Source organism: Sminthopsis crassicaudata, chromosome 4 (genome assembly GCF_048593235.1).
Source record: "Sminthopsis crassicaudata isolate SCR6 chromosome 4, ASM4859323v1, whole genome shotgun sequence".
Classification (NCBI taxonomy): Eukaryota; Metazoa; Chordata; class Mammalia; order Dasyuromorphia; family Dasyuridae; genus Sminthopsis; species Sminthopsis crassicaudata.
Genome location: NC_133620.1, coordinates 52,312,948 through 52,328,862, shown reverse-complemented (window position 1 = coordinate 52,328,862; position 15,915 = coordinate 52,312,948). Strand labels below are relative to the sequence as shown.

General features: G+C 37.6%; 1 protein-coding gene and 1 long non-coding RNA gene across 3 annotated transcripts in view; one reads left to right on the top strand and one right to left on the bottom strand.

Annotated features, from left to right (window-relative positions):
- PBX1 (PBX homeobox 1) overlaps nt 1–15,915 on the bottom strand; it is a 310,501-nt gene that overhangs the window by 143,634 nt on the left and 150,952 nt on the right. The window lies entirely within an intron of this gene.
- LOC141541893 (uncharacterized) lies at nt 4,313–7,913 on the top strand. Its single transcript, XR_012481933.1, has 2 exons — nt 4,313–4,389; nt 6,544–7,913. It is a non-coding gene; the product is annotated as an uncharacterized LOC141541893 (long non-coding RNA).

The following is a 15,915-nucleotide window of genomic DNA, read 5'->3' as shown; positions in this document are numbered from 1 at the left end:
TCATAAACAATTATGTATAAACGTACAATTTTGATATTTTTGGATTGTTTTAGTGGTGTCCAAGTCTTGAGACTCCATTTGGGGTTTTCTTAGCAAAGATGTTGAAGTGATTTGGTCTTTCCTTCTCCAACACATTTTACAGATAAGAAAACTAAGACAAACAGGGTTAAGTGCCTTGCTCAGGATCACACAATTAAGGGTCTGAAATTGGATCTGAACTCAGGTCTTCCTGACTGCAAACTCTATTCACTAAGCCACTTAGCTGCCCTTACACCACACATATATAGGATAAATTGGAGATTATCAATTAAAGGAAGGGGCTAGCTTTAAGAGGGAGCAAGAAAGTCTTCTTATAGAAAATAAGATTTTAATTGGGACTTGAAGGAAACCAAGACATGAAGATGAAGAGGGAGAGCATTCCAGGTATCAGGAATTACCAATGAAAATAACCAGTGTTGGAAGAAAGAGAATAATGAACAGCAAGGAAGATAACAGGATAGGATAGAGTAAGGTCTAAGTAGCCTGCAATATAAATACACCCAATGAATAAATGAATGGAAAAAAAAAAAAACAGTTTAACCCAGTATAAAGCCGACTAAAGTGCATTTTTCCCCCCCTGAGGCTGGGGTTAAGTGACTCGCTCAGGGTCACACAGCTAGGAAGTGTTAAGTGTCTGAGACCAGATTTGAACTGCGGTCCTCCTGAATTCAAGGCTGGTGCTCTATCCACTGCGCCACCGAGCTGCCCCCTAAAATGCATTTTTGAATTAAATTGCGGCCTATTTTAAATGGGCCACCTTATCATTTTTGTAATTTTTTTTAATTCAGGCTTATGATTTTATGAGTTCAGAGAACTCCTAGAGAATCCTGTCATAATCTTTTGGGAAACCAAAAAATAGTAAATTATCTTACAGCATCTATGCCTTTCATTCTAAACCAGGCCATCTATGTTGTTTCAAATTTCCAAGAAAGGGAATTCTACAGCAACTTCAACAGAATCCAATAAGTAAATGTGAGTTAATGAGAATGTTTTCTGGCATATGTGCATGACAGGGAGCTCACATATGTGCACATATACCAAATAACCACTGTGCCAACTGGAGGATAGTGTAGTGAAATAGAAAGAGTACACTATATCATCATGAGAGAGCCATAAACATTCTCTGTACCTCAGTTGCATCAAATGAAGAAAGACAAGATTAGGATCCAGAGTCCCTTCTCTACAATTCTTATTTTGGTTACTCTAAGTTTCCAATTACTCTTCTATTAACGGACTTATAATCATATGCCCAAATGCATCCAATGATGGCTGATCCATTCCATTGTCATTTGGTCAACTCAAAATATCATGTTACTGAGGGCAAAAGGAACAACTTAACTCTGAGGCCTTTCTGACTGCTTCAGGTCTTGTGACCATATATTACTCTTTCTCAGTGCCTATGTTAAATATCTATGCTAACTTTAAAAGACTTAAGAACGCTGATCAATACAATATCCAACCACAATTCCACATGACTTTCCTAACAGAGAGGTGATATATTCAAGGTCAGAATGAGACATGTAATTTTGGATATGGCCAGTGGAAACAGATGAGGAGAGAAAATAAATGCTTATTAATTAAAAAATAAAAGAAAAATGTGTTTACTACATGGCAGTAGTGATTTGTTTTAGTTCATATTAGGCAAGATTTAAAGTGACTAGCTTGTCATCTGATCATAAGAAACAAATCCAAGTGTGTTGGTTGGAACCCTAATTAATTTTTTTAAACGAATAACAATTAGGGAATATTAGATGGTATCTAAGTTCTCTCCTATGTTTAATACTCTAAAAATATTTTGAATTGGATTTAAAATAACAAAACATTTTATTATCAATGAATTTAAAAGTCACTAATTTTTGCTGCATTAATAAACATTTTAAAAATAATAATTTTGTACAAAAGGCTCCCTGTATTAATTTGTATATAATTTTGTTTAATATTTTCCCCATATATATTTGCTAGTAGACCAACCAATTTGCACTCAAGCAATAATCTATACTTGGATCACAATTTATAGATAAGAATAGATAAGAATGACAAAAAGTTGATTTTTAAATCTCTCTGTTTACATTTAATTTTCTCTTTTCCAGTTTTAAAGTATCATTTCTCCCTCCCTTCCTCAATCTCTCCCTCGATCTGTCTCTCTCTCCCTCCCTCTCCTCTCCTTCTCAGTCTCTCTCTGTCTCTCTGTCTCTGGGTGTCTCTGTTTCTGTCTCTGTTTCTCTCCTATCCCTGCCCCCAATGGGCACAGGTGGTTTTTATTTCAGCCTCTCTGAGTGGTTCTGCTATTCAAAGATTAATGAATAAAGAAGGCTTTGTAAATAGATTAGCATTATAATGGCAATAATGTTTTTTTTGTTTTTTGTTTTTTGTTTTTTTTTGCTGCCTTCTGTGACTCCTACAACCTGTGTAGAGCTGGGAAGTACATTACTTCTCGACCCCTCCCCACTCATCATTCTCCCTTTCTCCTCTCTCCCTCACCACCAGCCTCCATTTCTCTTTCAGTTTTGGGGAGACAAAAGTTATTCACCATGTAAACAACCACATGTTATTGTGTTATTATTATGTTATATGTGTTATTATTTGGGATAGAGTGGGATAGAATACCCCTTCCCAAGTGCTTTAAGATAATAAAGATTTAAAATTAAAAATGTGAACATCAGCTGATCTGGGTGAGGATCAGAATTCTCTGTTTGGCACAAATGCTATCTACACATCCCCAATTCGGTTTTCCAGCTCTTTCTATAAATTCACCATCTCTAGAGTTTAGGCCCATATCTCCACTACTGCCCGTGTTCAGTCATTATTCATTGGTTCAGCCTTCTCTGTGATCTTGCTTTTTTTGCCTCCTGTTCAAACTCTCATCACATCAATAGAATGCAGCTAGTTTCTTAGTACTACGTGCCAGAATTTGGCTTTTATATATAGCCAAGGGGCTTTGGTCAAATAATTCAGTCTCTAAAAGTCTTATCTATAAATTGATAATTATAAAACTTCAAATGCCTACCTCAAAGAATTAATGCAATAAATAATCAAATGATATATAGTGTGTATATATTAACATAAAATAATAATCATATTCAATTGCAAAACCCATTCGATTCATTTACATAATACTCTATAAAACATCAAAGGTAAAATAACAAGATTGAAATTTATCCTTCCACCACTTCTACCTGAAGTCCATCAATATGTGAGAATGAAATGAGAATACTAATAATAAGCCTTGAAATACTTTCTAGTTCAAGCTTAACTATTAATTTGATACAGAGATAATCCCTATACCAAAGAGCTTTTCTTAAAAACCTTTTCCAAGAAACATGAGATTCTCAGACAATATACCCTATCTCTTTACAGATGCAACATTAATTATTGGAATCTGTTATTGGTGAAGAAGAATGCTGTTTTTCTACAAGGTTCGGTCTTTGTTTTTTCATCAAAAACAATACTATCCATCCACCTATGAATTGAAGAACATCATAAATTTACTCTCCACAAATGCCAAGACTTGGCAAAGATCTACTTTGATGTCTCATCATGGTATGGAGGTATTCTTGAGCTCTGGAAGGCTCTAATAATGGAATTCATGTTCTGGCAGATTGTGTCATACTGTGAATACTTTGATTAAAGTCCCAGAAACTTTGACTTCTTTTTTTTAAGGATCAGAGTTGCTAGGTAAGGAGTTCATCACCAGTAGATTTGGTCACTTGGTAATGCCTTTGTTACTTTATTTGATCACAGAAACCCATGAGACAAAGGAAAAACAAAACACAACAGAAAATCCACCAGCTTCTTCCCTTTCTTCAGGGATTATAGCCATGGTAGAGAGGAGGAAAAGGTTCAGAAAAGATGCAAAAAACTGAAAGCCCTCAGAGGCAGAGGGGACAGCTTTATCCCACTCCAATGTTTATCTCATGAGGGAGAGCACAGAAACTCAGCGAGTGAGGTCTGAGTAGGAATATAGTCCGGGGAGGGGGAAATGAGACAGCATAAAGCAAAGGATATGAGACAGAGAGGAAAGAGAAAGCTGAGAAAGCCCCCTAAGTGGGGAAAGAGTATATACAAAAGTTATTAATCTAGGGTCCCTGAATTTATTTCCTTAGAATTATGATAACTTTATTAAAATATAATCACTTTCCTTTGTAATCTTATATATTATTTTGTGAATTTAAAAACAGTATTCTGAGAAGTGGTCCATAGATGTTTACTAAAGCAATCCATGACAAAAAAAAAAAAAAAAAAAAAAAAAAGTTAAGAACCTTCAAGTACAAACTGCTGGGTCTTCTCATCTCTTCCTTTAGAACATCAAGGAGCCATACCTGGTTGTCTGGGTGGGAACTGTAACAGCAGGTGAGATAGATACTCAGTGGAATAGGCAATTGGGCCCAAACACTGAAAACGGCTAGCTGAGAGGCAGTCACTTCCCTTCCCTCCCTTTGTCTCTTAAGACCGAGTCAATATACTTTTTCCTCATTTGGAGTGAGGCAAGAGCCTGGACGCCACACTGACCCTCTGCCTCTTCTGTTGATTAACCCCCCTACCTGACCCTGACCCCCACCCAGGCTCACATCCCCACCCAGCCAGCCTCCTTCCTCAGCTCCTCCTGATAGCAGCCAGGGAAAAAGAAATCTAAAAATAAAGGCCGGGCCAGAGTGTGTACCACTCGATTGGGCTCCTGTGCTCACAGATCTGGTTATTTTGGCCTATCTCTCCCCAGCGATAAGGCTGCTAACAGCCTGTTATCAGCCAGTTGGTGAAAATGTGCTCCAGCCTGATTAGGCCTCAGTCTTTGCCAAGGTTATAAACAGCCGTTATCGTTTCCCTGAACAGAATAATCCGGACAGTATCAGCTCAGAAACATATGGGCCACACAGAGAAGATAGCCGCTGACGGACACTTCATTTTAATTGTAACGAGTGGGTAGCAGCAGCCTGCAGACAGCAGACAGGGAGCTGCTCGATTGGCAGCCGTTCCTTCTATATTTTTTCCCTAATTCTTTTTTCCCCTTCTCTTCCCTTTCCAGATTTCCAAAGCTTAAGGTCCTTTGAAATTCTGGGTGATAAAATGAATAAGGCCTAACCCAGATGTTACCAGTCACAGAGCATGACCCTCTCCTGAAAGGCAGATGGGACCCTTCTGACTGAGCCTTTCATGGAAAAATGTCCAAAGGGATGAGGAAGGGAACCCATCTATATCCTCTTCCAATCCACACTCCAGCATTTAGTTTAAGCAACTAATGTCCCACCCAACTAAGAAAACCCACAACCTAAAAAAGATACTTATTCTTTCACATTTATATATAACATCAGATAGGATCAAGCCCATAGCCGACAAGCCTGTGCAGGTCAGGGACTTTGGGTACTGAAATCAATTTCCCTTCATAAATCCAGTTCCCTGCCATGTGAAATTTTGCAACAAACCAGTTTCTCAACCAGTTACATCAAAGCAATCTGGTCTATGGGGAAAAGAGAAGGGCTGAGAAAAGTCTGTGTCCCCCTTTTCTTCCCTCTGAGACAGAAAGACCCCTGCAGCTTGGGGACATGGGCTTTAGAATATAGTCCCATCTACTCTTTTTTTTTTCCAGGTGGTGATAATTTTCCTGAAAGTCTGTCTGGAAAGATATGGGAGATAAAGGAGAAGGTTTGGGAGTGCACAGGAAGATGGATAGTTAGGGCTTCTAATGTATAAATGCCATCTAGAAATATAGAAGCTTATCAATAGCAAACTCAAAAACCTTATTAAACGTGAAATTTGCCAGAGAGACAAACATTTTTAAGCTATTGTTTTTGCAGAAATATGTGGATTACATGGGTCTGAAATGCACTGGTGATTTAAGGGAGCCATACTCTGAGTAAACTTGGCAAGAATGGCGCTCTCTCTCTCTCTCTCTCTCTCTCTCACTCTCTCTCTCTCTCTCTCTCTCTCTCTCTCTCTCTCTCTCTCTCAAATGTGTGAATATATACATAGAGATATGGATAGATAGATAAATAGGTAGATGATGGATAGACAGATAGCTAATAGAGCAGAAAATACAAAATTGTTCTCTTCAATAACATTGTTTCTCTCACAGTGAATCCTTTTACTCTCCTTCTGAGTCTGTACTTAACAATGGTTCATCTGATTGTTTCTCCTTCCATTTTCTCATTTGCTTTGTCCAGAACCATCCATAAACTAATGCTTAAGCTTCCTTCTATCATCTCAGCTCTCTTTGAAACCATTTTTCCTACACTTATAAATGACACTCTCCTTTTATGAAAAGTCACAGATTCTGAGATGGTCCTTATACATAGGTTTAGAATGGTTCACAGCTGAGTTGTTGAGGAAAACTGGAGATCCTTAGAAATATTTCTAACCTTTTGTGCTTAATATCAAGGAGGGCATGTGAGATATATGCCAGGATAACTTTTGGGGTAACAGATATTTTGGGTTGGGACAAGAACTGACAATTCTTAGGATTATAGAGGCTTCAGAGGTCATTCAACCCTATCTTGATATTTTCTACAGATGAAGAAAATGAGACACAGAGAAATGGCTTGCCCAAAGTGACATAAGTAGCTGAATTGGTACTTGGACAGATCCTCTGACTCCAAATTCAGTGAACTTCTCATTGCACCTGTCTGGGGCTACACCTTGCAAGTTCTTCCCTAACTAATTAATGCAATGGAAGCAGAAATCTTTATTGAAAAAGATTAATAATTCATATATCACTTTCAATTTTGCAAAATACTTTATACCATCTCATTTGGGGTCCACACTGTGAGTTAAGCCCATTTTACAGATGAGAAAATAGAGTTTGAGTTGTGTGATTATTAATTTTGGTAAACTTAACTACTCATCAACACAATAATCTAAGATGATTCCAAAGACTTCATGATGGAAAATACTCTCCATTGGACTTGGCTCTTTCCACAATGAAGTGATTCAAGACAATTTCAATAGACTTGTGATGTAAAGTGTCATCCACATCTAGAGAGAGAACTATGAAGATTGAATCTGGATCAAAACATAGCATTTTCACCAGTTATTGTTTATTTGTTTGGGTTTTTCCCCTTTCTCATGTTTTTTCTCATTTGATCTGATTTTTTTTCTCAGCATGATGAATATAGAAATATCTTTAGAAGAACTGCACATGTTTAACCTATGTCAGTTTATTTGCTGCCTTGGGGAGGGGGAAAGAGAGGAAGAAAAATTTTGAACACATGGTTTTGTAAAGATGAATGCTGAAATTTGTATTTGTAAAATAATATACCATTAATTTTTTTAAAAGGAAAATACTATCCACATCCAAGGAAAGAACTATGAAGTCTGAATGAATTTTGAAACATACTATTTTCACTTTTTTTGTTTTTTCTTTCTCATGGTTTTCTACTTTTTTCACAACATGAATAATATGAAAATATGTTTAATATGTTTGTACATGTATAATCTACATTGGATTGCTTATTGTCCTGAGGAGGGAAGAATAGAGAGAGGGAAGGAGAAAAAATTGGAAATCAAAGTTTTATAAAAGTAAATGTTGAATACTATCTTTAGGGACAAATATTATTACCTGGGGTGAAATGGTGGAGAGAAAATAAAGGTTGAAAGAATCTGGTTACTTACACAGATTCACAGAACTAAGAAATAGCTAAGGTGAGATTGGAACCCCAGCCTTGCTCTATATATTATGTAAGATTATTCATCTCTAAGATAAGAAAGTGAGTCTAATGACCTCTAAGACTCTTCTCTAGTTTTGAATCTCCTTGCTGTAGCTGTTCCAATTAAATTTTGGAAGAGGAAAAAACATGCAAATAATGAGAATAATAGTCATAATAGAAATATTTCATATTTTCCTTTCAGAAAACAAATAGAATAAAGTAAAAAAAAAAAAAAAACCACAAAAATATCTATGGAATTAGAGTGTGACAATTACAAAGCACCTTAGATAATATCATCTAGTCTAAGGCCTTCATTTTATGGATAAGGAAAATGATTCCATAAGAGCTGATTTACTTGCCCCAAATTACACACCTGTGAGCAGCAGCATAAGGCCTCAAAATCAAATCTGCCAACTTGAATGCAAATATTCTTTCCACTGGGAGGTAGGGGGTGGGATGGGTAATAGGGACACCCTTCCTTCTCAGTTTCTGGCTTTGATAGATTCAAGTGATTTCCATCTTCTTCTACCAGCCAAAGAGGAACCCACTTTCGAAATCCTTGCATCACTAAAATTATGACAAAGTTACTCCACAGTCCCTCCTTGTTTTACTCTGAAAGTCACTACAGAAGAATAATGCCAGAAAAGGATGGGAAATAAAAACTACAGGAGGAAAATACACCAGGCCTGAAAACAATTGGCATACTCAACATGGATGGGAGGAAGGGGAAAAAGCTGGCTTTTGAGTGAAAATCAAGTCCATGACAATATTTCAGCCATAATATCAGCTTAAAAGTAAAAGGGATCAAAAATCCTCAGGCTGCTGGAATAAGCCTCAGCACACGTTGCCTTTGTGCCCCTGTTCATGGCTTTTCAACACCTGCCTTTCCTCCTCCATGAGCCCACCATAACGTGGCTTAGGCAGTTTTTCAGTGACCTCTGATTGGAGTTGAAGTGCCCATTAGTGGGTGGTCCCTGTGCAAAATCTCGATGGTCATAAGCCCTGGTCCCCACAAAGTCTCCTGCTTCTAACAGGCCTTCACTAATTACACATTCTAACAGGCCTTAAGAACTTTAAAACTTTTTGGAAACAAGAAATCGCCTCTGATCTCATGAACTGGCCCTGCATCAGTTAGTTCCACGTAATTTGGTTATTATTCAATCTCATTTAGCTCCACCACATTTCCTAATGAACCAGCCTGACTCCTGAACCAAACAGCTGGGCTCACCTTCCACAACAGTCATGTTCCCATGGCCTTGCTCCCTATTCTGGAGAAGGTCCTTCTGCCCAAGGTCCCCTTATCAACTTCCTCTTTACCCAAGACAGAAACTTGACTCAATGCCATAGCCTCTCTCAAAAGCAGAGCTTTTAAAAATTGAAGTCAAAATGGAGCTTTGATGGAGGATGACAAGTCCTCCTCCTACACAAGTCCTTTACTGACTATAAGATAGTACCACCCCCACTCCCCATGTTTTTGTTCTTTGTATTCTCACTTCCTGGCACATTGTCTAGTGTTACATAGTGAAGTGGATAGAGGGCTGGACTTGGAGCCTGGAAGATGTGAATTCAAATCTTGCCCTAGAAATTACGTGGTCATCTGCCTAACATATTTCAGTGTATTGAGCTATAGAATGGACATAAGGGTATCTACCATCTATCTTTAAAGGTTGTTTGAGAGTACAATAAAAAATATGTATAAAGTACTCTACAAACTTTTAAATGCTCTCTACATAATTGACAGTGATGAGTTTTAACTGCATATATGGTTTTTTCTTCCCAGTAAAATGCAAGTTCCTCTAAAGACAGAACCATTTATTTTTGACTTTGAATACTCAGCACCTAAGATGTTGTTCAGTTGTTGATTTGCATTTGATTCTTCATGACCATGAATAGAGTTTTCTGGACAAAGCCACTGGAGTGGTTCCCCATTTCATTCTCCATTGGATTGGGTGAACGTAAGTGACTTGCCCAGGATCATATAGCTAGTAAATATCTAAGACTGGATTTGGACTCAGGCCTTCCTCACTCAAGCTCAGCACTCTATACACTAAATTACCTAGGTAATAATTACCTAAGGCAATAAGAAGCTAAGTACCTTGTCCAGAGTCACACATCTAATAAATATCTAAATTTGCATTTGAACTTTCTGACTCCAGTCCTAGCATTCTAGTCACCTGAACTATCTAAGTGCCCCATTGGGGAAGTAGTAAGTGATTAATAATTAGTAATAATAGAGTACTGGCTTCTATTAAGGTGAGAGTATACAGATATGCTGATAGACATGGTCCATAGAGATCCATATATATGGTTCATGACTCAATTTCTATTTGATTTTTACATCATCGGATTAGACAATCAATAAAACCATAAATTAAGTCCTGATTGGTACATTTCTGAAATGTAAATTATCACATTTAAAATTTAACAATCGGCTCTTCAGAACCAAGTATAACATAAGCTCACTCTAGCACCCCCCTGGATGAGGGTCAGTGATCACCTGCTTTCTTGCATTAAGAAAGGCCCAAATAGTTTCTTTGACTTTCCCCTCTGGCCTTTGCCAGAGTTATGCTTACTCTGACAGTCAATCCCTTCCTAGGGTGTGGTGGAGAGACCAAAGAGATAACAGGTGCTGTTTAGGGGAGAAAGGGACAGCAATTGGGTAGTGGAGTTACTTAGTTTAGGATACCACTGGTTCTAAGTCAGAATAAGTCAGAAGCACCAATACTCTATCTGTGTGGTTATTCCATATTTCTATATGGGGAAAGTGTGAGATATGAGGGGAGGAAAAGAGAGAAAGAAGTATAACTATGACAAGAATATAAGATTTTAGCAGGCAATAAATAAATAAATGCATATTTGTTGATTTTGAGCAACAACATCTCTGGATTTGGACAAGAGAGGCTTAGGGCTATAAAAACTAAACAAAAGAGTCTTTGTTTTTTCCTAAAAAAATAACTTTTGTGACAACAGCACTTTTTCTCACAGTATTATTTCCACCATAAATCTGTTATCAATATACTTATAATACAAAGAGTTTTTAAGAAAGAAAAAAACCCTAATGAATGAATGAGAAACTGGCAAAAGAGATTCAGGCCTTCATTAATATCTCTGCCTCACTGATCCCAGGTATTATTTTTTTCCATGAAAGGCAGACATACCTTGCTACCTGTTATATGAGTCACATCCTATGTCAATTAGCATTATCTCCTTCCACAGTCATCATATTGACCAGCTGTGACCATTAAATAGCAAGGAAGCATGGCCTAATGGAAAGAATTTTATTAAGCTGGGAGTTGGGAAACAGGTTACAATCCCACTTTTGATGTTAATTTGCCTTATGACTCTTAGTACGTTATTTAGCCTTTTAGTTTCTTCCTCTACCCATCTCTTTCTCATCCTTTAAAACCCAACTCAGATGCTATCTCCTTTAAGAGACTTTCCTTGATTCTCTGGCCGGCAATATTTTCTCTCTCCAAACCTCACACAAAACTCTATTTGTGTATTTTTATTTCATTCATTACCAGTGTAGATCACAGAGATAATACAAAATTTTTAAAAATGTGTACCTCTTCTAGCACATAGTAGGACCATAAAGAAATGTGCCTTTCATTTCTAGGCATGAAGTAAATGTAATGCTTGCCCTGTCCTATACCTGGGGCAGTTGTGACATCATATGAGATAGATGTTATGTTAAACTAAAATAAAAGGCATTCACATGATTCCAACTTTTTCACTATCAAACCACATAGGTCTCAGAGATCTAGTCTCCTTTCCACAAACTTCCTCTCATTCTTCCGCTCCCTGGGTCTCCCACCAACGTTCATACTTGGCCTAAGGATGGCAAAAAAAGCATTCCAAAGCCTTCATTAGGCCAACTGATCTCTTGGTGATTTCTGTTGAATCCAAATACCCTCACAAGTCGGAGATAAGGCCATGCTAGCTCCCTGCCCAGCCGGGTCTCCTCCCCTACCAGTTCCATTTTGGCAACATCCCTGGCTTCTCCCCTCATGGGAGCAGCAGAAATCCTCATTCTACATTCTCTCAGTGTCCTTCCCATATCAGACTTTTTTTTTCTTCCTCTTTTCCCCAAAAGGGGCGGCTTAGTTTGAAGATTCTTAAATGCATTTGCATTCCCAAGACACGCTTAAGCATAAACTCATCTTCATGTAGGAGTCTTCTTATTTTCTCTCTCAGAATCTGCACTGAATTCACAAGCATCTCCAGGGGTGCTCATCCTGGGGCCCTCTGGGGCCTGGGATTACAAGGGATTCAGGGGCTTTCCCTTTCTTTCTCTTCCACTGGGAGTATGAGTGAATTCCTCCTTTTGTTGCTAAAACACATACGTACACAGATAATGGCATTAGTCCCATTAGCCAGAATGATGCTCTCTCTGCTTCCATCTCCAGGCACATCCGTCCCTGGTCAAGGCAATGCCCTCCTTCCTGGCCTTACTGCAGGGAAGGCGCCAGATAAAATAACAAAATATTCATATGGTGAGGCAAGTTAAAACCTTGGGAAGATTTAAGCCCGGGCTTCTTGTCACCAGCGCTCCCTCACATAATCTGTATTCCAATCTCAGTGTCAGCGGAGCTGTGATCAGAATATCCAAGGTCTCATAAAAGATTCAGGGAGTATTGACTTCCTCCCAGCCACAACCTGCCACTCCGACTGGATGTTGCCTGCTTCAGGTCCTGGGTCCCAATAGCTCTTTTCCAGCATGTAAAAATTACATAAAGGTCTAGCAACTCACCCTTGCAGACAACAAATTTGGGTCAGATTTTAAAAGAGACCTAGAAAACAATCAGGGTGGGGAAGGCAAAGGTGGTTAGTTCTGGGGTCCTTTAGTTGGATTCTAGTTTCCTGCTTTTTGTCCCCTTGAATCTTGTTGATGAAAGTCTCATCCATGCAGTTCCTTCCATTGCTCCCGAAAATCAGAGGGATACATCTAGGCCCCTGATAAAAATTTCCCCTTCATGGGTCTGGCAGGTTCTGGTTTTCTGAGTGAAGGAGTAGGAGAGGCTGGCTGAGAGGGTTTGCATGTCTCTGGTTCTCATTATTATTTAAATCTGAAGCTGTAAAGCATTTAGGATATTAATGTGCAGAGAAGGCAGTATACCTAGTGCCGATTGGATGTCACACTACAAGTGACTTCAGATAGGGCAAAATGCACCTATATGTTCAAAGAAAAGTTTCTATCCATTTCAAGAAAACAGCCACCAGATAAGCCTGATTTATCAAAGAGATAGGTGGGTTAGTTATTGGCTGTTCCACATATCCATAGCATGTCCTACATGTGAACTATGGATCACAGTGGGTCCTTGTAGAGAGTTCCAGGATGCAAATTACCACCTTAAATTAGTAATTATAGTGAATGTACAATGACCTAAAGGACTCTGTGTCAAGGAGATTCAGGTCCGTCTTTTGTCTCTGTAGCAGACTAACTATGTGACCCTGGGAAAAAAGTAAAACAGCACAAAACAAACCTCTTACCATTTCATGACAATAGTGATACCTGGTCTACATACCTCTAGGGACTGGGTAGTCTCTAAGGGAACTTCCAATGCTAAAATTTGATGATGATGATTTTTAATGATGGTGTTGGTGATGATGATATTATTATTATTAGCTTGCATTTACATATTGCTTCTGTACATTAAATATTTTTTTGGTACTTTTCACAAATATTATTTCATTTGATCCTCCCAACAATGTTGTGAGGTAGATATTATTAATATTCCCATTTTTAAAGTAACGAAACTGAGGTAAATAGAGGTTACCTTACCTATGGTTGCACAGCTAGTAAATGTCTAAAGCCAAGTTTAAATTCAAATTTTCCTGACTCCAGGCCCAGAACTCTATCTATCCACTGTTCCTAGCTGCCTCTAAGGAAATTAGTACATAAACCGAAGTATGTCTATAAATTTCAAAGCGATCACAATGGCTGAGGAAATCTCTTATTCCAAGCATCTTTAACATGGACATTCACAGTGCATTTGTGTATTTATTGGGATATGTGGAATTGGTGATGCTAGGTGAAGAGAGAGAATCCTTAGCTATGTGCAATAATGTGAATTCTTCATTGTAGTAGTCTCTGACACTCTTAAAGAAAAACATCATCAAAACTCCATCCTTCTCTCCTCCCTACATTCCCATATATACAGACTTTTAGACTGAAGCTACCTGTTTTGGCTGGGAGCAATTATATAAAATAAACATCATGTATAGAATTTTGAAAGAAAGACAAATATATTTTCTAAATACTTGCTAGAATTTAAATGATTTTTAAAAAATCTATTGCCTTTATTATTTCACAACTAATTGGGATATTGATGACATTAACCTCAAAATCATAGGTATAATTCCCCACCATCCTCATGTACTTGAATCATCCTGGGCAATAGGTGTTTAAACAATGCAGTTTAAGAAAAACCTTTTAGAAAATTTGTTAAAGTTTCAGTTTCTGAAAACTTTTTATAATATAAATGGAAAATTATATATATAGAGAGATAGATAATTCTTCAAATTACAGGTAAAACATTGAAATGAGAAATTCCAGAAATAGTATTCATTTCATATTAAATGCACTGTATACTTTTATACAGGAATAAGCCAAAATCAAATTGACAAATATTCACTGAGTACATGTTATTTCTAAGGCACTAGGCAAGAGAGATTTATAAAATATACAATTGAATAGTATGAAAAAAAATGTAACCAATTGTCATATAGGTAAATTCTACTTACTGTGGTATACCTCACTATAGAACTGAAAAGTCATATATAAATATAATTTTGATAGGTGAAGTCACATTTTTAAATCCTTGGGGGAGACTACCATTTAAAAGCCTCTCATAGTGAATTATTTATTTTAGTTTTGTAAAGTAAATAGCTTTATTCTGGTTTATTTCTTTGGATTTTCTGAATTTTCAGATTGGTGTTTGCTTTAATTATGGGCATAACTGTAATATGACCTCACTTATTACCTAAATGAACCTTATATTTGCATAAAATGAAGTTTTTTTTACTTCTCAAGGAATTTTTTGGGGGAGGTGCCTCGTTATATTGCGCAGAATCCCATAAGCATCACAACACATTTTATAATCTCCCTCAGAATGCTATCCCCCCTGCCCAAAACAAATTGCACGTGAAAAGTAAGCCTACATAAAAGATAAAATCTTTGCATACATTTCATAAGGACGTGCCTATTAGAAAAAAGCTGTGCTTTGAAGATGGGATCATAGAATTATAGAACTTTTGAGTTGAAAGGTACCTTAGAGACAACCTAATCCATTTCCCTCCCTCCTTTTACAGCCCGTTACAGATGTTCTTGGGGGATGTCATATTGACACATGATGTAAATATTCACCAAAACATCCACGGAAATGCATCACCTGTAAATGCAGAATGTCTGCAGTACAGAACAGGGCAACGTTTTGTAGTCGAGCATCACAAGGAACTCAGCAGGATGCATTAACATTACCCAGCTGCTGAAGTAAACAGCACACAGTCTCTTCAACAGGCAGACACAGGAGACCAATCAATACCCATCCAAAAGAGCCCACATACATACATGTGAACAGACGCATCCACGCATGCGTATGCAAACACAGAATTACAAGAGTGCAGAAAATAAAATCACGTTACTCTAAGCTATCCTTTGGAGAATGGAGACAAATCTTGACTAATTGAGATAAAAATCAACATTTGGGTAAGAGATAACAAATGATAACATTGGGGGAAGGGTATAGCTTTGCACGCCCAGTGCACAGAGTTGCACACATGTGCATCTATCTATGGACACACACACATATTTCAATAGCACCAGAGCTCACACTTTCAGTCATATCATAATATTATTTTTGAGATCAGTTAAGGTATAAAATGTGTGCGCACTCAGTCTTTAATATTAATAAGTCTTGTAACTAGCAGTTTCTCGTAGCTCCGAATTCTTGAGCACAACTAGAAAGGGCACTTATCCTGAAAAATCTAATAAATTTACAGTTTTATATACTTCCTTCAATTGTAAAAGTCTTGTTCAATAAACTTTAAAATGCCACTATAGAGCAATAACACAGACAGTATAAACCCAGCCCTGGGAAAGCTGTGCAACTAGAAATTGTTCCCCTTTCTGCTAGAGCAATAAAGTTTTATATGTTTGAACTGACTGTAAAAAGGTTTGAATGTTGGCAACTGGGGAATAATCTGTCTTCTTTATAGTTATTATCATATTTCCCACAAG